Below are 23,528 nucleotides of genomic sequence, written 5' to 3'. Positions count from 1 at the left end.
GTGTGTATTTGTTAGTGGAGAGTACTGATTTCTTCTCAACTCCCTCCCTTTGGGTTTAATGGGTTGTTACAAATCAAACTTCGCAGTGATAGGAAAGCTTTCTCTAATCACCCCAACTAATTACAGGGGCAAATTAATCAATTGCTAATCATCACTAGCATGCTAATAAATTACAAAATCCTTTAAAAGGGGTTTTGAATACCCGCCCTCAACAGAAAAAGAGTGATGAACATTCAAATGAGTATGCCTGTTGCCAAAAGCTTGCAGGACTTGACTTATGGGGCACTCTTTCCATTCTTTGATTTCTGCTACTGTTTCCTGAGAATTTACTACATGGCAGGCAATGTGCTAGCCACTTTTCTGAGTTTAGTCCTCTCAACAATCCTTTGAAGTAGGTCTTGGAATTGTCTCTTTGTGAGTCTTGTGAGGCTCAGAGAAGTTCATGATTGCCCAAGTCCTAGAGTTTATAAATGGAGAGCTAGGATAGGAATGTAGTCTTTTAGCTCCAAACCACCCTCCTCCAGCTTCCCCAGACACACCCAGACCAAACCCATCAGCTTTTCTTGATGTTTAGGAGAGGGGACATCAGAGCAACCCACAGAATGACTGCTATGGATCACCTGAGATCAAGAGTTTGAGACCAGCCTGGCCAACATGGTGAAACCCCGTCTCTACTAAAAATACAAAAATTAGCCAGGTGTGGTGGCGTGTACCTGTAATCCCAGCTACTCAGGAGGCTGGGGCAGGAGAATTGCTTGAACCCGGGAGACAGAGGTTGCAGTGAGCTGAGATCATGACACTGCACTCCATCCTGAGTGACAGAGTGAGAGAAAAAAAAAAAGCAAAATGAATGATGTCTTCAAGTACTGTGAAACATGTGAAACATCATGTAGGAGAAAAGCACAGGACTAACTAAAAGTAATAATAACTGTTAATATACGTCTTACTAGGAGGTGGACACTTGACTAAGTGCTTTTACAAGTCATGTCATTGAATCCCCAAGATGATCTTATGAAGACAGTTTTATTGCTATCATGCCCATTTTATACATAAATACTTATGAGTACACTGAGGCTAATAAGCATTTAAATAACGTGTCAGAGATCACAGAACTTGGGATTTGAAACCAAGCAGCCTGACTCCAATGCCATATACTAAATCGCTTCTGTATGTCACCCTCACTGGGAGTCAAGAGGTCTGACCTGTTGTGCTAGAGCCACTAAAGACTCAGATTTGGGAACTTAGCCTAAACTAAAACTCATTTGATTTTTTATTTGTGAATTCAAAAAGAATGACTAGAAAAGATGATGTCTACACAGACTCTGCCCCTGCAAATGTATATTTATTTTGCAACTTTTACTCAAAAAGCAATATATAGGGCCTTAAATGATACTAGTCTAGTGTCTAAATGATTATCATATAATTATATTTACATTAGCAAGCACTCTGCTTCTTACTCCATGCATATGTAAGGGAGAAAATAAGAAATTAAACAAATATTAAATCTTGTTACCTGAGGAAATAGAGACAATTTTATGTTCTTCATTTTACTTTTTCTTCTATTGTTCAAATTTTCTGCAATAGTTTTTGTTACTTTAGTTATTACAAAATAGATAGAAAAGAAGATGATTGATGGATTAATCTGTTATTTTATTTTGCCTTTCTGCCACATCCAAATTTTTCTTTTAAAATTATTCTCATTTTTTTTCCAATGTGTACTGTGTCCCTTTTAATTAAATTGCAGATCCCTTGAAGACAGGGCCTATAGAAAAAATATTGGTATGCCATTTTGTATTTTCTTCTTATGTTTACTATTTTAATATTGTGACATCACTACATGCTCAATGAATAAAATGAAAATACCTAATTTAAATATTTTGCAAAAAAAGAATATATCTCTGCATAAAGCTTATTCTGTACTTTGAACTATTTTCCACAGGGTAGACTCTCATAATTATCATTACAAAGTCTGTCTTTGGACATTTTTCAGGCTTCAGTATACATTTTCTAATGGCTTCCCTATAGCATAGCACATTCTGAATAGAAATTTATGAATTTTTCCAATTACTGGTTATTTTTATTTAAAAATATTTTGGCTACCATGATAAGTGAAAAAAGGACCTCATGGTTGTTTTAACCAGCACTTTTGAAAGTTGGAGACTTTTCTTCTTTATAGCGTCAGGGTCACCACAGTGAAGGGTACTTTTCTATATACTTAATTTTCTAATACATTTTCTCTGTGAATTGTTTCTCTCATGTTTGATGTTTATTTAGTTTGGTCGTAAGTATTGCTTATCTGCTTCTGATAGATAATTTCTACAGAAAAACCTTTGGGTTGTTTGATGTACTTCCTGGAAATATTTCTCTTCATCTGTGTTCAAATGGGGGTTTTAAATTTTGCTAAGCAAAATCTTTGCAGTTTCCTCTCTTGCTTTTATACCTATTTTATAGTTTTACAATTCTTATATTTTTCAAGAATAATTCTGTGTTTACTCTAGGATGTTAAAGTGGAGAGTATAATTTATGGACAAGAAATAAAATGTTAGTTGCCTGGAATGAAGGGAGAATGCTTAGGTGATGGAAGTGATTCCTATGCATTTAGCTTATTTCAGGGCTAAGAAGACATTCTGTTTCTCCTACTCCTTTTCCTGCCCTAGTGAGGCCAGCCTAGAAAATAACAGCTGTTTACTGGAAGAAGGTACTTTCAGAATGTAGGTTGCATCCAAATCTCCACAGGTACAGACAGAGAAGGCAGGACCTGAAGGAAGCTTTCCAGATGAGAGACTCTTTTCCATTATTCATTTCTTTTCTCTCTTAATCCCTAAGAGATGCTTGTTTAATTGACTTTTTCTTCTGTCTCCTCTTTTAAAAAGGGTTCCTTGAATAACATGCCATAAACGAGGTTAGATGCACAAGCTATATGCCCCCAGCACACTTCATTTTTTTTTTCAGAAGAGCTCTTATTATACTATTGGTGTCTATTGCCAGCTGGAGTATCTATTGGCAAACTCTTTAAAAGCAGAGATTGACTGTTAACATGAATTAAATATTTAGAAATGAATATGAAGATATAGTGAGTAAATTCTACAGGCAAGTGAAATACATGAGGACCCCATCCTTTAGACCACACTTTTTGACACCATTAGAGCTCTTAAGACAGAGTGTTGCCAAATGCCCAGACCAGCTTAAACACGTTCAGTTTGCTTCTTCCAGGACTCCAACTGTTTTAGAGTAGTTTTGCTCATCTTTATTATCCTTTTTGTCACTTATATTTTATGAGTGTAGATAAATCAATATTTGCTTGTGAGATATAGAGATTTTAAGACCTCCAGAGGAGGCGTTCCGGTTTTGGCCCAAGATACTCTGAAATAGTTGGAAAAGACTCACAAGTGCAGTATAGCCATAGATGTCGTATAATGCCCAGACTGTGAAATAGATAAAGGTTGTTAGTTAGTCCTCATGCTCAGTGCTTGTGAGAATTTTCCATAGTATCTATACCCCTGGGTGACTAAATTCTTCTTTACAAGGAGCTAGAAGCTGGCTTTCCTTTTTGCCACACATTTCACAAGGTTAATAATATTTAACAATTTGCTATGAACTTGTTATGGATTTTCTGAATACATTTGGATCCTCTTAACTAAGCCACATTAGTTTCTAGGAAGGCCTAGGGCCAGGTCTCAGACCACATCCTTCTTGTCTGACCTGCTCAGGACTGAATGAACTGCAGCAAACACAGTGACAGACACAGAAATCACTCAGTAAGCAAAAATACAATGGGTCTATGGTGACATAATTTACAATGACTTGGGAGGCCCAGGCAGTTGAAGTCAAACTAATCAAAACTTTACTGAAAATATAAAGGCATCCCCATTGTTTCTAAAGGGTTTAAAATATCAAACTACTGAGCATTGTCTGTCAAGCACTGTGCTAAGAGCCTACATTGACAATATTGTTTAATTTTTACAGCAATTCTCTAAGGTGAGTCTTACTACTTTCATTTTATAGATGAAGAAACTGAGACATGAAAAGTTTAGCTAACTTATCCAAACACAAACAATTAGTAAGCAGAGCCAGGACTAAATCGCAGATACTTTGACTCCTAACTCTGGTGCTATTAGCTGCTTTGCAAATCCACCTTCTAGATGATCCCAGACATGGCATGCTCTGCTACTCCCTGTGTTCTCACATCACTCGTTTACATCACCTGTCCAGCCTTTGTAAGCATTTAAGTGTTCAACACCTACCACAGTGTCCTACTTTTGTAGCCTCCAAGAACAGAGTAGATATTTGGAGTTTAGTCCTATTCATTATTCACTAACAGGGGACTGACTTGATGTATTTTTCCTCCATTTTTTCTTAAATAGCATTTTGTCCTTAGCTAGAAGGTAAACCTCCCCAGTTTGCAGACTCAAAGATGAGGACACCAAGAATACTGACTTTCCCAAAGTCACACAGTTGGTAACAAGATACACAAAGCAACTGTTGGCAGGTTTTAGTAAATGCAAGCTTCTATCAAACTGCTTGGAAAAAAAAGAGCCCCAAATTGGAATGTCATGTTCTTTTGGGTCCTCTTATTTATGCAGTTTGCATGTTTACATTTACTGAAACACAACAACGGTTGCTTTGTAACTTTTTTCAGTAACTTAGGAAGTTGATATAAGCTCCTTGTATAACAATAAAAAAATTGTCAGATTGTACTTTTAGCAAAGTCTCTTCTTTCCAAGTCACAGTGTTCAAAAACTAGATAAGCAGGCATCAAGATTGATTTCTATTATTTCTTTGAAGAAGCTATCTCAGCTAAGTTTTTCACATGAAAACAGTCACTAACAACAACAACTATACCAACAAATAAAGTATCTATAATTCATTGAAAAATAGTATACATTTTTATGGAATAGTTTGTGCATGTGTGTGTGTGTGTTTTGTGCTTTGACCCACAACCACCACTGACGGTAGTGGGAGTGAGTGTGTGGTATGATGTACTCTAAAGTTGTAAACACAATGGACAACAGAGATCTAATTCTGGTTTAGAAAATTTCAGATTTGGTAATTTGGAGGCTTTTACATAACTAATCTGAACCTTATTTTATTTATTTGGTAAAATAGGAATAATAGTATCTACCACAAAAAGGCTCCATGTGCTATCATTTGATTAGGAAAGGTAAAGCATACAAACATCAGGTTGTAGGTAGTTTTTAATAAATGTTAATGTATTTCCTTAACTGAAGCAGAACTTCCTGTCTCTCCAGTACACAGTTGCCCTAGAAAATTCAATGAGAGCTGGCGGTCTGACCACTGGACTACCACATTTTTTAATTTAACCCCAGTTCCAGGCCTTTAGTTATGGTTGCAATTTAACTTCCCCTAAGAAGCTAAGCCAGGGTGGCCAGGATCTCATTCCAACAGTCCAGCTTTCAGAGTAGCTCACCTCTCCAGACCTCATCTTTTTCACCTGTTTTGTGTAACTATGATAAATAGGAATGGCATATTTCAGAGCAATAATTTATTTGTTAATTCCAACTCTAAAAAGCAAATCCTGCAATTTTTTTTCCCCTAAGAATCTGGACTTTGCTGGGCATTAATCTAGCCACCTTATGGTCTGCACAGAATTGTGTGTTTGACTCTATATCCATAAAAGCAAAGGAGCAAGCTCTCCATTCACCTCCAAAACAAGTTTTCATTAAGCACCTAAAAGCTCCTTGTATGTTGCAAACTTACAGATTATTGCTAGGATAAGGATTGAGAGTAGGACTTGTAATCAGATAGATTTTATTCCATTTGACCTCTGAGGGGAATGTGAACAAATTAATTAACATTTATGAGCCTTAGTTTCCTAAACTGTATAATAGAAAAATGGTGCGTAAGTCACATAAGGATTTTTATGAAAGTATGAAGAAATTATACACGTAGCACTCTCAGTACAGCTCCTAGAAGATAGGAAGCCATCAAGAATGATAGCTATTACACCATTATCATCATCAAATCTCACTATCAACTCTCAACTTGCTACCATTCTGACACAATAAGAGGAAGGTTGGACAGGAAATTTTGTACTGATGAAGTCTTCTGTGCCAGTTAACCCTGTGTTAGGTGGAAAAGGCCACTGTATTTGTCTGTTCTCACACTGCTAATAAAGGTATAACTGATACTGGGTAATTTATAAAGGAAAGAGATTTAATTGACTCACAGTTCTGCATAGCTGGGGAGGCCTCACAATCACAGCGGAAGGTAAATGAGGAGCAAAGGCATGTCTTACATGGAGGCAGGCAAGAGAGCTTGTACAGGGAAACTCCGATTTACGAAACTATCAGATCTCTTGAGACTTATTCACTACCACGAGAACAGTATGGGGGAAATTGCTCCCATGATTCAATTGTCTCCACTTGGCCCCACCCTTGACACAGGGGGATTGTTACGATTCAAGGTGAGATTTGGGCAGGGACAAAGCCAAACCATATCAGCCACTAAGTGGGATGGGAATGGAGATAAGGAAAATAAATCTGACATTCATAGTAGAAGAACTTTCTTTTTTTTTTTCTTTTTTTTTTTGAGACAGAGTCTCACTCTGTCTCTCTGTTGCCCAGGCTGGAGTGCAGTGGTGGGATCTTGGCTCACTGTAAGCTCTGCTTCCCAGGTTCATGCCATTCCCCTGCCTCAGCCTCCTGAGTAGCTGGGACTACAGGCACCTGCCACTATGCCTGGATTTTTTTTTTTTTTTTTTTTTTTTTTTTTGTATTTTTCGTAGAGATGGGGTTTCACCGTGTTACCCAGTATGGTCTTGATCTGCTGACCTCGTGATCTGCCTGCCTCGGCTTCCCAAAGTGCTGGGATTACAGGCGTGAGCCACCGCGCCCAGCCAAGAACTTTTATTGTGTTGATCTCACTTTCATTTACATTTAGATGCATTTAATAGAAGCTTATGTGGTGAGATCTGACACTAAACGTGAATACCAATCCCTGCGAGTGCTAGACGTTGACAGTTATTGATAATGTCTGTATAGCAGAGACCTTTCTACTAGCTGAGATATTACGTCTCCTACACGTCTTTTTCCAGAACCATGTATTTATTTGCTATACTAATTTGGACCTTTTATTTAAGACGCAACAAAGAACCTGACACGAATAACCTTGAGCAGAAGAATTTCGCTGGTCCAAGTAACCAGAAAGTCCAGAGTTGGCTAGTTCCATGTGGGCTTGATGCTCAGACTCCAATGACATCATCAGGACCGAGTCTCCTTCATCCCCTGATTCTTACTTCTATGCTGGCTTTAGTCCCAGGATTCATGGATTGGGAAGATGGCTAATAGCAGCTTTAGGCTTATATGTTCTCATGCTCAAGATCATTAGCCCATGTGGATGGCTCCTTTCTAGTCCCTAAAAAGTCCTGGATGAACTCTGAACACACCTGCCTGGCCAATTTCTAAACCAATCACTGTAAGTAGTAAAAGGGAATGACAGGTCTAGATTATGTGCCACTGATAACATTAAACCCATTCAAGGAACATGGACTTAGAGTGGTGCTTCCTCAAAGGAAAGTCAGAGCTACTGTGCCAGGAAAATAATAGTTGTGTACCAGCCAGCCAGCAAAAATAAGATAACACATCTGTTCTTTATTTTCCATGGAGACCCTTCCTTCACCCCCTCCACAGGTTGAGTCTATCTCTTCCTTCCAGTCCTGTCTGCAGTGTTACTTCCTACATAATGTATATCCTGACTCAAGTTCTCATTGTCTTGGGTGAATTTGTTCTCCTCCAATTTAATCCAAATGGCACTTAGGCTTCTCCTGTGGATTTTATTACAATGAGCTTTTTCTTTGATGTGCTGAAGCACTCCTATTAACTTCCTAAATGCTCCTTAAGGGCAGAGGCTGCCTCATCATCATAGAATCCCTTAAAGCAACCAGCCCAATAGCTGGTACTCAGAAGATACATTGTAAATACTTTCTGAATTACAGTCCCATAGTAATTCCGTGCTTCTAAAACAATAATTATGTTTCAACTGGAAAATTAAACAAAACAAAACAAAAAGTGAGCTCCAATTCTATTTCTTTTGTTGAAACATCATTCTAGATTTTGCTTTGAAATATTATGGAACCTGGCCCCAGAAATTGGCAGTGAGTTGCATTTAGAGATTTGAGCTCATATGATAAATAATTAGGGAGTATTTCCTGTATTATAGAGCAGAAGCTGTTCCATGTAACTGCCCTCCAAGTCATCAACTTTACATGGTGATTATTTGTTTATGTGAACTGAACAGATTCTTAAGTCAGGAAGCTGATGAAAGATTGGGGAAGAAACATATGTTTGAATGAAAATAATGTTTCCTTGTGAGTCTTTTGGCTCATTAGAGTTTCTATGTGATTAATAAACATGTGAGGTAGTTGAAAATAATATTTTGGCTCAGGGAGTTGTGTACCAGGAAGATTATTACACAACAACAACACAACAGCCATATTTGTCATATTATGTTATATTATTTGACATAAATGAATCTCTACAGTGGAATTAATCCTGGTATCTAGTAGAGATGAGCTAATGAGGTTAACTATTACTTAACTTTTACAATTTTAACTTATAATTTATTTCTTGGGGGTAAAATGCTAGCCCTAAATTGGAAATATTTTATTGCTCTTGTGAATTGAATTTGTTAAGATCTTCTAAATTGACATGCATTAAATATATCTTTTTATTTTTATTTTGTGGTGAGAATAAAAATCTATCTAATATTTTTTAAATATGTACTAAGCATTGAATTGGATTAAAAAAGGGATTTATCTTGTTTTCTTAAGGAGCTTACTGTTATTTGGAGAATTAAATGCATTTACTTATAATACAAGATAGAAAATAAATGCAAAGAGAGAAACACAGGTGAAGAGTCTTCAAGAGAGGCAACTTATATACAGATTTTGGTTCAAAAAAGCCTCCTTGATGTGGACGGTTGAGCTTAGCTTTGAAGGATGGTAAGTTTTAAAGATGGGAGAATAAAGCTGACATTCATTGAGTATTTACCAAGCAATGGGGTACAATTCTAATCACTATTTTTTAAAAAAAATTCTCAGTCACTTCATGAGATTGTTACTATTCTTACACCTGGAAAAGAAATGAGCAAATGGAGGCAGAGAGACTAAGCAACTCAACCAAGAATACAGCTACAATCAGGATATAAATGCAAAGACCCTGATTTCAGAGTGTATGATTTTAATCACTCTATTGTGGGAAATTCCAGTGTGAGTAACAGCATCGCCTAAGAGCAGGGACAGGAGTATGTGACCTGGGCATGGGGAGAAAAAAAGCCTAGTCTGGCTGTAACAAATTGTCTCCTGGGGAATGTGTTGAGAAAAAAACAACCAACCAACCAACCAAACAAAAAACATTAGAAGTGACAATTAGAGTAATTGCCAAAGGCTGTATACACTAAGAAGTTTGGACTCCACATGGCAGAGAATTGAAAGCCATAGGAAGCGTGTGAGCCAGGGAGCTGTCTAGGATTTTGCTCCCAGAATTAGACCCTAAAACACGAATTTGAATCAAGTAGTTAATTTAGTAAATGATTCTAGGAAGAACTCACATGCGTGGGCAAGTGATACAGTGAGAAAAGGAAGCCAAAGATGTTATGTTATTATGCAGGCATATGATATATACCAGAATGTGGTGAGTTCTACTTTAGACCTAGAGAGAGTTCTAGATACCAACATATTCCCTGATAGAAATATAGAAGACCAAAGAGCAAGTAATGAGCACAGGTCAGGAATATCTCAGGGCTGAAAACATACATTTGTAAATAATCTAGCTCACAGAGGAGACAGCTACTCCTGCATTCTTATCGATCCTCTTAAGAGATTTTACTCTCAGAAAGTATAGAAATGGCTCAACTTGCAAGTTTTACCCTTTGCTCCTAACAGGCACTAAATGAATAGGGTTTACGGTTTGAATTTCCCTTTAGACTGGAATAAATGATAATTACATAAATGTGTGTGTGTGTGTGCATGTGTTTGTGTGCATGTGTGACAAATTTCCACATGGATCCCATGGTGAAGAAGCCTTTAACCCTTTGTGGTTCTGAATTAAGACTGTAGAATCACATTTTTGCTCTGCCTACTTTTGTCAGTAGATAATCTGCAAAAACAAGGCCCATCAAGACAAACGGGAGAAGCCTTGTTCTTAAATATTTGAGGAAAGACAATAAGGAGTATTTCATCTAAAAACATTAAGGTAAGCAAGACTTAAGAGGTGTATGTAACTCCATGTGACTCTAAAAAAAGGGAGAGTTAAGGATACAGGTCATTTTTGTCTTAGTAGGGATGCTGTGGAAAACCAGAAAAAGATTACAGTGTAATGCTGGACTTCCAAGAACAGTGTAAGACCTAAGTCATGAAGACATTGGGTGGCTGCCAGGTTTAAAGCACATTATTGTAGGAACTGTGTCAGGAATTGGTGGGTTCTTGGTCTCGCTGACTTCAAGAACGAAGCCGTGGACCCTCATGGTGAGTGTTACAGTTCTTAAAGATGGTGTGTCAGAGTTTGTCCCTTCAGATGTTCAGATGTGTCCAGAGTTTCTTCCTTCTGGTGGGTTCATGGTCTTGCTGACTTCAGGAGTGAAGCTGCAGACCTTCGAGGTGAATGTTACGGCTCTTAAAGGTGGCGCGTCTGGAGTTTTTTTTTCCTTCTGGTGGGTTTGTGGTCTCGCTGGCCTCAGGAATGAAGCTGCAGACCTTCACGGTGAGTGTTACAGCTCATAAAGGTGGTGCGGACCCAAAGAGTGAGGAACAGCAAGATTTACTGTGAAGAGCAAAACAGCAAAGCTTCCACAGTGTGGAAGGGGACCTGAGTGGGTTGCCGCTGCTAGCTCAGACAGCCTGCTTTGATTCCCTTATCTGACCCCACCCACATCTTGCTGATTGGTCCATTTTACAGAGAGCTGATTGGTCCATTTTACAGAGAGCTGATTGGTCTGTTTACAATCCTTTAGCTAGACACAAAAGTTCTCCAAGTTCCTACTAGATAAGCTAGACACAGAGCACTGATTGGTGCGTTTACAAACCTTTAGCTAGACGGAGTGCTGATTGGTGTGTTTACAAACCTTTAGCTAGACACAGAGTGCTGATTGCTGCATTTAAAATCCTTTAGCTAGACAGAAAAGTTCTCCAAGTCCTCACCTATCCCAGAAGCCCAGCCGGCTTCACCTCTCACTGGCACTTGCTGCGGGACTTTGTGGCACCCAGCCTGGGCACTCCGGCAGCCCAGAGGGAGCTCATCCCCCACTCAAGCCCAGTAGGCACTGGCTGGCCATGCTCAGTGTGGGGCTGCTGAGCCTGCGCCCACCTGGAACCCGCACAGGCCTGCGAGTGCGGCTCGCAGACGTGGTTCCCGCCCACGCCTCTCCCTCCACACCTCCCCGCCAGCAGAGGGAGCTGGCTCTGGCCTCGACCAGCCCCAGAGAGGGGCCCTCATAGCGCAGCAGCGGGCTGAAGGTCTCCTCGAGTGTGGCCAGAGTGGATGCCAAGGCCCAGGAGGTGCCGAGAGCGAGCGAGGGCTGCTAGAACGTTGTCACCTCTCAGGAACCATAAGAACCTATGCATGAAGAAGGTGAAGGCCCTAGCTCTATAAACCATTGAATTCATGTATTCCTTTATGTATACTTATAGGCACGTGTGCATGTGTGTATGGGTGTGTGTGTATACACACACATTTATAAATGTATGTATATTAGGAGTCCGAATTTTATTTTGTATATACTGAGAAGACATTAAGAAGATTTACATAAGGAATAATATAATCAAGTACACATTTAAACATTTTAGCAACTTTATTAAGATATAATTTTTTATACCATATAATTCATCTATTTAAATTATACAGTTCATTGGCTTTTAGTGTATGCACAGATATGTGCAATCAGTATTATAACTTACTTATAACCCCCAAAAGTGAGTGAAAAGTTTAAATATATATGGTAAGACTTGTAACACCCACTGATGGATACATTGATCTTCTTTGGCTTGATTTTAAGCCTTTTTAGGACAGATATAGAGAATCTCTTATTCTAAGGTCTAAGGGCTTTACATCTCAGAAGTGACTTTTCTCGTGTATTGAGTTGAATGACCTAAGAGTTCAGTCAGCCCTTCCACTTCAGCCAATCAGAACTATCATGCTTTCCACCTTTCTGCCTCTTCCTCTATCTCTGTTTATCTTAGAGCTCCTCAGTTCTCTGCTGACCTTCAGACCCTCAACCACAGGACATTTCTAAACTTCTGGAGCTCCCTTTTTCTTTTGGGTGCAACTTTTTCCTTAGTATTCTGTCCCACAAATTCCAGTCACCTTAGTAGCCCAATTTCCAATTTCTGTCCCCTCCTCTAAACCTACTGTCATGTTCTGCCAGAACTCTTAACTCTCTAACTCATGCCAAGTCTGGAAAGTAACCCAAGGTAGAGAACTTGAAGAATTGAAGGGACTACTTCAAGTATTTCCTAATAGCATAGTGTCTAAAAACAGTCGTTGCATATGTTCTATCCAGTTTTATATAATAGTTGTTTGGGGTAGGAAGACTAGTCAATACTAGATTGTTTATCATGAGTGGATGCAGAAGTTATTATAATTATATTTAATTGCCTCCAATAGCTGATGGTTATTTCTACCTTCACCTTTGAATAATGTTATCAGGGAGATTGAATTTTATGTTCTGTCTTGCAACACTAGTTTTTCACCCTCTCCTAGAAATTCTCAACCCGATAATAGATTACATTGTTGGTTCACCAGTTATCTATTATTTCCTGCATTGTGTGTAAGACAGATAAAGAGAAAACACAACATTGTTAGTATAATGAAGTGAAAACTATCCATAAGAAAAGAGGGTTGATCATTCTTAACATGTGTGAGTGTACTGGAAGAACAACAATGTGTTACATGAAAAATTTATTGCAAGACTAATCAATTTCTGTTTGCAGTTTTCTTGTAAGAATTTAGTACAAATGATTATGACTTCTTTTAAATACCATGAATATTGAAGAAAATAGAAAGTAGATGATATGAAGCAAAAAGATACTTTATCTTTTGGTTTCAGATAAAATACTGGGTACAGACATATGCAAATAGCCTACTTATGATCCATTTTAAGGTAATGCTTATTATTATAAAAATGAACACATTATCTCATTAGGGCAGTGATGGAGAAGTCAAGTTACAACAATGAACCCTTATGTCTACATAAGAAATGTATGCCTTAAACAGAACCATGAGAGGAAAGAACGTTTACTTAGGCAAGTATAGCTGAGGGGTAGGGATAGAAAAAGACACGGTCACAGAAAAGGGTGACATTGCCATTTTTGTAGGTGTTATTAATAGTTGGTACATTTACATACCAGCAAATCATTGTGATAATGGAGCCACGTTTAGATAGCTGTATGTGTCCCCAGCAACAAATATATATTTCAAACTATATCCATGAAGTAAATAAATAAATTTTAAAAAACTGTATAGAAGTTACAGAAAAGATATGTGTCTAAACATTTCAGAGGAGTTATGATACTTACTAGTTTCTCCCAATCAGTAAAGTGAATAATATCAAACTTAGAAGGCTTATGTGATATTTGAATTAGCTCATATAAAAATACATCTTACAAATTGTCTTGCACATAATCACAATTCAATGTGTTAATTAAATATGTATTTGCATACAGTTTCAATCATTATCTTTTTGTTGCAGTTGTGAAAATGTGGCTCAGAGAGTTTGAGTAGCTTGAAAAAGATCTCACAGGAAGTAATAGAGCTGATATTCCAACACAGGCCATCTGACTCCAAAAGTGCATCTGGCCTTAAATTAAAAATTATGCAAGTGTTAGAACAAGTGGTAACTGAGTGCCTACTATATGGAAAGGCCCTTATGATGTACAGTGCAAAAAAGAAAAAAAAAAAGGCCTATTTTTCACAGGAAAGAACTCTGAAAGAGCTTTATCCTAGTTGGGGAAAGATAATTCTTCCCACTTGAGCTCCCTCCAAGCTTCTTGTCTCATCTAAGTGGGAAAGAAAAGAGTCAACAGGGGTCAGATCTTCAAGGAAACTTATTGGAAACAAGGAAGGGATTAGGAAGGAAAAAGGAGGGAGGGCGGGGGAGAGTTTTAGTACTGGAGAAATACTTCTCAAATTAGCAGTCCTGAGAAACAGGTCAAATAAGAGATTTGGATTTAATTAGATTACAGAGGAGTACCCATTCACCACACTAACAGGGCACAGTAAAATAACAATAGATTACAGGAGAAAGAGTTGTAAGATACATACTCCCTTTGAGAATAAATATTTAGGAAAACCCAAGGTCGAGAGAGATAGCAAAAAGCATACTACATGAATTTGAAGCTATAGCAAACGTTTAAAAATTCCAACTTCTAGCCAGATTCACATCAGTCCTCACATTAAAGGCACATATGCTTCAGTTCCTGTTAACCAATATAACATGTTTGGTTTCAGGAAAAAAATACAATGCATGCCAAAATGCAATAAAGAACAGTGAAGTAATCAGTAACCAGAATCAGACTAAGGTGTGTCATATATGTTCAAATTATCAGAGAGGGGATGTAAAATAACTGTAAATAATGTATTAGGGCTCTACTGGAAAAAAATAGACAACCAGAAGCTCTACAAAAGAATAGAAAGGAAAGGCTAGAAATTTAAAAACAAAACATCATAACAAGAAGGAAGAATAACTTTGATGGGGTCATCAGTAGACTACACATGGCTAAGGAAAGACAGAGAGCTTGAAGATAGGTCAAAAGAAACTTCCCGGACTAACATGTAAGTAGAATAAAAATAAAAAACAAACAGAACAGAACCTCCAAGAACTTTGAGATGCTATCAAAATGTATATTATATACACAATTGGAATATCAGAAGGAGAATAGAGAACTCAGCAGAAGAAACAGTTTAATTAATAATGACCAGCTGGTTTCCAAAGTTAATGATAGATATCAAACTACAGATGCAGGAAGCTCAGAAAATATCAAACTAGACACATTTAAAATCTGACATGTACATATACTGGGTTCAAGCCACAAAAACAAAAGATTAAGAAAAAATTCAAAGAAGCCAGAGAGAGAGAAAAAACATTTTCTCTCTAGAGGAACAAATGTAAGAATTACAGCATATTTTTCACAAAAAAATGCAAGAAGGAAGAGCATAAAGTGAAATATTTAGAGAGTTAGGAGGAGGGGAGGAAAAATATCACCAATTTAGAATTCCATATTCAGAAAAATTACTTGAAATTGAAAAATATAGATTTTCTCAAAGAAACAAAAAGAAAAGCCATAGCCAGTAGATATGTCCTACAAGAAATGTCAGAAGAAGTTCTTTAGTCAGAAGGAAAATGATATAAGTCAGAAACTCAGATATAAGTAGAGAAAGAGCATGAAAGAAGGAATAAATTTAGGTAAAATGTTTATTTTTCTTTTTGCTAATTGATGTAAAAGATAGCTATCTATTAAAATAAATGATAGTGATAATGTGATTATATTGAATGGATATGTGAAATGAATGACTGGATTGTCACATGAAATGGAATGATGGAATTGGTAATGCTCTGTCATAAGCTACCTGCACTACATGTAAAATGTTTAGTGTTATTTGAAGATGGACTTGAATTAGTTAAAAATGTGTATTGTAACTCAAGGGCAAACTATATATATATATTTTGAGACAGAGTCTCTCTCTGTCGCCAGGCTGGAGTGCAGTGGTGCAATCTTGGCTCAGTGCAATCTCTGCCTCCCGGGTTCAAGCGATTCTCCTGTCTCAGCCTCCTGAGTAGCTGGGACTACAGGCGCTCACCACCATGCCCGGCTAATTTTTGTGTTTTTAGTAGAGACAGGGTTTCACTATGTTAGCCAGGATGGTCTTGATCTCTTGACCTCATGATCTGCCCACCTCAGCCTCCCAAAGTGCTGGGATTACAGGTGTGAGCCACTGCACGTGGCGAAGAAATTTTTTTATAAGAATAGGTCAAATAATCCTGTTTAATCTCTTCTCTGGATATTTCAGGGGCCCTCTGAGCCATCCAGAAAGCCAGGCATTGGAAAAGATAATTTTGAAACCCAAAGTTTGATTTTGGGATGCCTGTGGAATGTTAGAGGTTTAAAACACTTGATGTTATGAAATAGAATTCCAAATTGCCATAAACTATTTATTTTGACAAAATGATGACTCAAAAGGCAAAAACTTTTCATTAGTCTTTACTATTACATGAAAATCCTGTTCAAAGCCAAATTTTACCCTTGCATTCATTTATTAATGTTAACCCCAATTGGTTTAAATGAAACCTCATAGATAATTCCATCTAATCTGAACCAATTTGACCATGAGTGAAATCTTTACAAACTCTTTATAACCCCTTTTGCTAAAGGAAGATTAGTGTCTTAAGAAAACCTTGCTGTGCTTTTATTTTGATGCTCAATTTATTAAAAAAAATAATACTCTTTTGAATTTAGTTAATGCTTATACGTTTTGGCAAGATTAATTTTTACAGTCTTTCTAAAGGGAAACCTTTCTCTCGCTTCTCTTTCTAAATGGGTACCATCTTCAGCCTGCATTCCCCTGGAGTGCATTCTGAAACACAAGGACTCCTTTGACCCTGAAACTCTAACAAAATCGTGGCTCATTTTCTTTTGCACAAGGGCATGGCCTATTTACTAGACCTTTGCCTGAACTGCAAAATCAACCTGGCTCTTTTAGCAATCTTATTGGGCAGGACCAAAGTGGATAATTCCCCAAAATTAGAGAAGCAACTTCCAAGGGAACCATTTGAGGATCCCCCTTATTTGGGCCCCCTTCAAGTTCCCTTCTCATTACAGGACCTTAGGCAAATAAAGGGAGACTTAGGCTGATTTTCTAAAGACCCTGATAGGTATATGGAAGCTTCCCAAAATTTAACTCAGGTATTTGACCTCTCATGGGGGGACATTATGCTGCTCCTAAGCTAAACCCTAACCACAGCTGAGAAGCAGGCAGCACTGCCGACTGCAGAAAAATTCGGAGGTGAGCAATTTGTCTCTTATCATAGGCCTAAAAGGAAAAGAGAAAATAGGGAGGGCAAAGCAACAGGGGAAACATCATTCCCCATAGGAAGAGAGGCAATACCTCTTGACAACCCGAATTGGAACCTCCAGACTTTTCTATGGTGTTTTGCTTTCTTTCACAGTTTAAAATGGCTCTTTTATAATGTTCCTCCAAACTAGGAAAAGTTAATTTTCCCAAACCTTAAAATGCTCTGCTTAGAGGTGAGCTAGGGGGAAGGGAAACCAGAAGCCTGACATGCCAGCAGAAGGGTAAAAACTTCTTACCAGTGGGGCTACCACCAGGTGGAGGCTGCATTTGCATAATAAAAGACTAGGGTGGGAGGACCAGTCTTTTTCGGGCTATGTTAATGGAACTCCTGGTCAAACCAATCCCCTGAGCCCTATGTAAATCAATCACCATTTCCTCAAGCCTCTGTACAAAACCGATTGCATTGCACTGCAAACCAGAGACCCTCTTTTGGGCAACATGCTTTCTCAGCATAAGGAAGATTTTTCTCTGTCTCTTCTTTTTCTATTAAATTTTCCACTCCTAAACCCATTCCTCATGTGTGTTTGTCTCCTGAATTCTTTCTTGACTGAGACCAATAGCCAGGGTATATACCCCAGACAACGGAGCTGTTTCACATGGATATTGAACTTGTTGTTCCTAATTTTATCTGATATTTCAAAGGGAATATAAAGAATGTTCAGGAATTTGGTAGGTAAAGAGGGATTATGGATTGGGGAGTTCTGTATATGGGGAACAGCATATTTAAGGGACCGGTGATGGGGACAAATAAGGTATGTAATAAGTTAGAATAATCTGATATGCTTAGAATGTAACGACTGAGTAGGGAAATGAAACTAGAAAATACACAGGAGTAGTTGTGCTGATAAAATGAGATAGCATACACATAGGACATAGTAAGCTGCCTGGCTAAAGAAGAATGCTTAACTATGTTAGCTATTAATTTTATTTATTTTAATTCCTACCTTGGGCTTAAAATGTTGTCTCATTTTCATTGACCTATTAAATCAGGATCTTTTCCTCTCATAAGAAGTTATTTACCTTAAGGAAGTAGCAACAAACTGGGTTGAGGCTAAAATAGAATCAGTAAGTAGAGGAGTCTTCATTGTGGGACAATGTGTCCATAGACCTTGGCCCAACTTGAGACTGATAATTTATTAATTCTTTAACAGTATCAAGGTGATAGCACTAGTTATGACTTTGTAATCAGCTGTGCCCACGGAAGAAACAAATTAAGGAAAAATATTTGTCAATTTCCTTGTATTTAAATGGTAAAATGAATTTTTTAAACCTTGTTATACAATTTTCCTGATTCTTTGAAAACAAGGCTTGTTTTATGTTGCTTTAATTAAATTGAGGCAAATATAGAAACAGCAAAACCTGTGAGATGTGATTAGAGTTGTTTCCAAAAGAGTTTCTTTCTCATTGTTGCTTTCATTTTGAAACACTTAATAATGAGGCTGTATGTTTCGATAATGACATTTCTTCAACTATGCTTTCATTACTTATGTCACTGCCCATTTTCTTTTTGGGGTGTTGGTTTATTTACTATATTTTAAATATATGATTTCCATGTACCAATAGGTTATTATATTTGAGGGCTTATTGTATGTGAGTTCTATTTCTAAGCTGGCTGTTTACAAAAATACACTGTTTTATCTTTACAAAAATTAAGCAGGATATAAGTATTAACATTATCATTCCTGTCTTACAGATCAAAACAAGTGGCATAGCCACAGGCTGAGTTCATCTCTACACTTGCTAGTCAGTTGTTCTATTAATTGTTTAGAGAGGAGTATTGAACTCTACCTATAATTGTGGATTTGCCTATTTCTCCTTTCAGTTCTATAGTGTTTGTTTCTCATATTCTGCAGCTGTGTTTTTTAGTTAGTACTCATTAAGAATTACTTGGGGTTCTTGCTGGATTGAACCTTCTATCAACATGTAACATCCCTCTCTGTCCCTAGTAATTCATTCTCTGAAGTCTACTTATCTGATATTAACACATGTGCTCTTAATCTTTTTCTACCATCTAATTTCAACCTACATGTATAGTTATTGCTGTATTTTCTTCTAATCCAAACTTAATATTTATCTCCTGAAAGTAGCCATAAACTAACCCTTCCCTGACAGTAATCCAAGGGATGTGGTCATGGATGTTTATACTGTGCCTTTCATGGGATACTTCTTAATCCTAGTGGATGACATAACGCCTAAGTGCCTGACCTTCAACAGGTATTCCTCTTGCAGGAAACCTGCCTATACTGACTGATGTCCTTGTGACTCTTGTCTGACCTGTGTCCAGTTTATTCCTACCAAGACAGCTACTCTCTAGGAGAGGTCTGACTGAGAAAAATGTTGTATGTATATGTCCTATGTTGAGGTGATTACTGAGAGGAAGCTGCATTGGGCAGGTTTATAAATCTACCACATTGAGGAACTAGGAAAAATTAAAGAACTGGAAACTATGTCAAAAGTAATGAAGTCCTGCTTCTGGTATGAGACAGTTAACCCTATACTCAGAATGCATGCCAAGGCAATATAAAGTTACATTTATTATAGTTATATTTGAACTGCATTTCTTGTAGCAGCATACAGTTATCATGTATTTTTATCAACTTGGACCATCTCTGCCTTTTTGTCTAGAGTTAACACCCTTCCACATTTTCATCTAGGTCATGTATCCTATAGTCTCTATATAAATGCCTTTTTTGATCAAGAATCACTTTTTAATGTTAAAATCTGGTCAAAACAGAATAGGCCTACTTGTGCAGTAGAGAGCTCCCCGTCACTAGGAGTATTTATAGAGGATGTGTGAAATCTTTACTGGAAATTGTATAGGCTACACAAAAGAGAATTTTAAAATGCTTAAATATATTGACATAGGAGGACATTCTCATGGAAGGAGTAAAATTTTGTTTGAAGGTGGAGACCATATTTATTTAATGTAATTATTGCTATGTTAAGGCTTATATTGCCATTTTATGTTTTGTTTTGTGGTGTATTTTTTTTTTTGGAGGGAGGTTCTGTTTTTCCCTCTCTGTTATTCATTTCTTTGTTTTCTAATTACAGCTTTGTTGTGGGCAGCCGTGATATTTTCTGGAAAACAATTCAAATTTGATTTATCTATATTTCTTGGGTAGATTTTTCAGTAGATGTTCTAGGTGATATATATTTTTATATATATGTATAACTTATCTATATATCTTATCATAGTTTACTGTTATTGACATTTTACAGAGTATAGAAAGAGTATCTCCTCTTAAATCCCTTTACCCTCCCCTGTTTATAATATAATTACCTTAAGTATTTCCTCTAAATACATTGACAACCGCATCAGAAAATGTTATAAATTTTGCTTCTCACCATGATTGATAAAACTCAAGATCACATTTACCCATACCTTGCATTTTCTGTTTTTCTTTCTTCCTTCCTAATGTTTCAAGATTCTTCAATTCCTTTCTGTTTTAAGAGTTTCTTTTCGACACTCTTCTTGGATAGGTATGCTAGCTACATATTTTCTTGATTTTCTTCCTGAATAGGGTTTTATTTTAGAGTTGTTCTTCTGTTTATTTCTTTTTCTCTAAAATCCATATTTATTCCCTGTATTTGGGGATCTGGCTGGGTGATTGACAAGGGCATTGACTGCAGGAAAAAAAAAAAAAATTTCTGTAGGCAGAAGTAAAACCCAAGGTGTATTGGATACTTTTGTTGTGTGTACAGACATCTTATGAAGGATTGGAATATCGGTCCAGTCAAACAGCAACATAAAAGAAAATTTCATGTCTATAGTTGGGGAGTAGGGAATTGCAGGAATTTGGAAATAATCTTAGTTGTGAATCAAGGGCTGGGGAAAGGGAGTTAGAAGATATATGCTGTTCGTTAAAACTGCAGATAGAAACCTCACTCAGCTTCTGATGATGAAACCTGGTTTAGATGCTAATTATGTTTTGACCCTTTAGAAAAAACACACCTAAACATCATGGTGGTTTGGCTTTCCAGGTGTGTGTCAATGGCTGGCTGAATTGATCACAAAATCCATCAAAATTCAGAGTGGGTAGGATCACCCCTGACAGAGGCAAAGAGAGCAGAATCACTGCATTGCATTCTGACAAGTTCAAATAATTGAGGGTCATAAATCACCTTTAAGTCAAAGGGCACGTGGATGGGGAACATTAGGAGCGGATGTGGAGGGATTCAGGAGTTGGCAAATACGGATCCAGTTAAATTCTCAACTTATCCAGCTACCCTCTTTATGAGTTCTCCGTGTTGTTTTCAAAAGTAGTTTTTAATTGTATCTCAAGTTTTTTAATGACATTGCTCAAATTATAATTTTCTGGGGATGTGAACTTATGTCATTACACAATTGTAGCAATCCTTTTTCTCCCTATAAGTGCGCATAAATTGGACAAACAGAGCATGTACACTGGTACTCTGTAAATAAAAAGAACATTTACGTTGGGTACTCTGCAGTACCTGGAGACCCACAAGTAATCACAGGCAGCCTCCTCTCACTCCATTTGAATCCTACCTGTTCTTCAAGTCATGGCTTTCCATGATGATGTCCTCAACTACCTTAACTCATGAGGATTATTCCTGTCTTATTTTTAATAGAATTAACTCATTACGACTGGGTGTGGTGGCTCACATCTGTAATCCCAGCACTTTGGGAGGCTGAGGTGGGTGGGTCACGAGGTCAGGAGTTTGAGACCAGCCTGGCCAACATGGTGAAACCCCATCTCTACTAAAAACACAAAAATTAGCCAGGCATGGTGGTGGGTGCCTGTAATCCTAGCTACTCAGGAGGCTGAGGCAGGAGAACTGTTCGAACCTGGGAGACAAAGGTTGCAGTGAGCTGACATCATGCCACTGCACTCCAGCCTGGAAGACAGAGCAAGACTCTGTCTCTGGAAAAAAAAAATTAACTCATTACATCATCATACCTATATCTTAAATTACCTTGAATTATAATCAGCGTATGGGTATTAACATATTTTGTGTGTATATATATATATAATATTTATTTCCATGTATTTTTAATTATATGTATTGTATTTCAATTGTGCTATATTGGTGGTATATTTTAATGCATATTTTTGTATATATGTTATTCTATTTGACTTTTTCTATATGTTACAGCACCACAATTAAATTATACTCTCTAGAAAGATATAGGATAGTATGTCAAAAACAACTAATATCTGTACAATTTGTGTTCTATAATTACAATCTGATTTCATGTATGTGCCTTATACATTCTATGAGATGAGCCATTAATACTTTTGTTTTGATGATAAAGCAGTTGAGATTCAAAGAGGGAATTTCCTGATGAGCTTAAAGCTAGTAATAACTCAGAGCTTCTGAGTCTACATGGTTTGATTAGGTCTCTTCCAGCCAGTGTCTTTTCTGTTTCATTCCCATCTTTGAGTCAAGCACAGGGGCTGGCTCCTATAAGTACTCAAAAGTATTTATGATTATATAAGCATGAGTATATATTCAGCCTGATGGGTTATTCCTCGGTGGGAATAGCTATTCAGGTAGTGGTGGTAGGGGATAGTTGCTGTTTTTCTGCCTTGAAAAAGTTTATAGTCTAGTGGAGTCAGGTAAATAGATAAAAGATCAAACACCTTGTTAAGAAGCATCATGAGTTATTAACAAAGTATTGGAGGGGTACAGACAAGGGAAGTGATTGACTGAAATAACTGAAGAAGCCTTCACATAAAAAGGTAACTGTTTCTAGGCCCTGAAGATAAGTCAGAATTTTCCAGGTGAAGAAACAGTGACAGACATTGTACAAAGAGAGATTAATATGTACAAAAGATACAGAGTTGTAAAGAGATATAGGGAGAATGAGGATGTCAGTGTTTCTGGAGTGTAGAGGCAGGATGGAGAATTAGAGCTATTAGCAGAGTAATCTGAAGAGGTATGTGTGGCCTCTATATAAAATAATTTCATCTCAAGTCAGGGAATTAATCCTCTGCAATCCCGTTAATCAGAAGAGCTTTAAAATCTATTTTTTTAATAAAGGAATTAAAAAATAAACTATGAGAGCCCCTGCTTACTATGTTCTAAGCCTTATAATAGTTTCTTTATGGATGTCATAACATTAATGGACTAGAATAATCCTGCAAACTAGATAACATGATTCTCATTTTACTGATGATGGATCTGAGGCAGGGGAGAAAAGCAGCTTGCCTATGACCACAAAGCTGGTAGACGCCACCTCAAGGATTTTACCACAGATAACCTCCAGGATTTTACCACAGATCACCTCCAGGATTTTACTGTAGATCTCCTCCAGCACTTCCCATGAGTTTATTGGTGATGGGAATGAGGGGGCACGCATACACATCACACACTTTGGAACCTGGGAAATCAGTTGTGAAATGGGGAATCATAGATCAGTGTGCTCGATGATTAAAGATGGTGTGAGAGCCTGAACTAAGGCAAAATAGATGGGCTTGGTGG

The sequence above is a fragment of the Pongo abelii genome, chromosome 8 (genome assembly GCF_028885655.2).
Source record: "Pongo abelii isolate AG06213 chromosome 8, NHGRI_mPonAbe1-v2.0_pri, whole genome shotgun sequence".
NCBI lineage: Eukaryota > Metazoa > Chordata > Mammalia > Primates > Hominidae > Pongo > Pongo abelii.
This window is presented reverse-complemented; position numbering follows the sequence as displayed.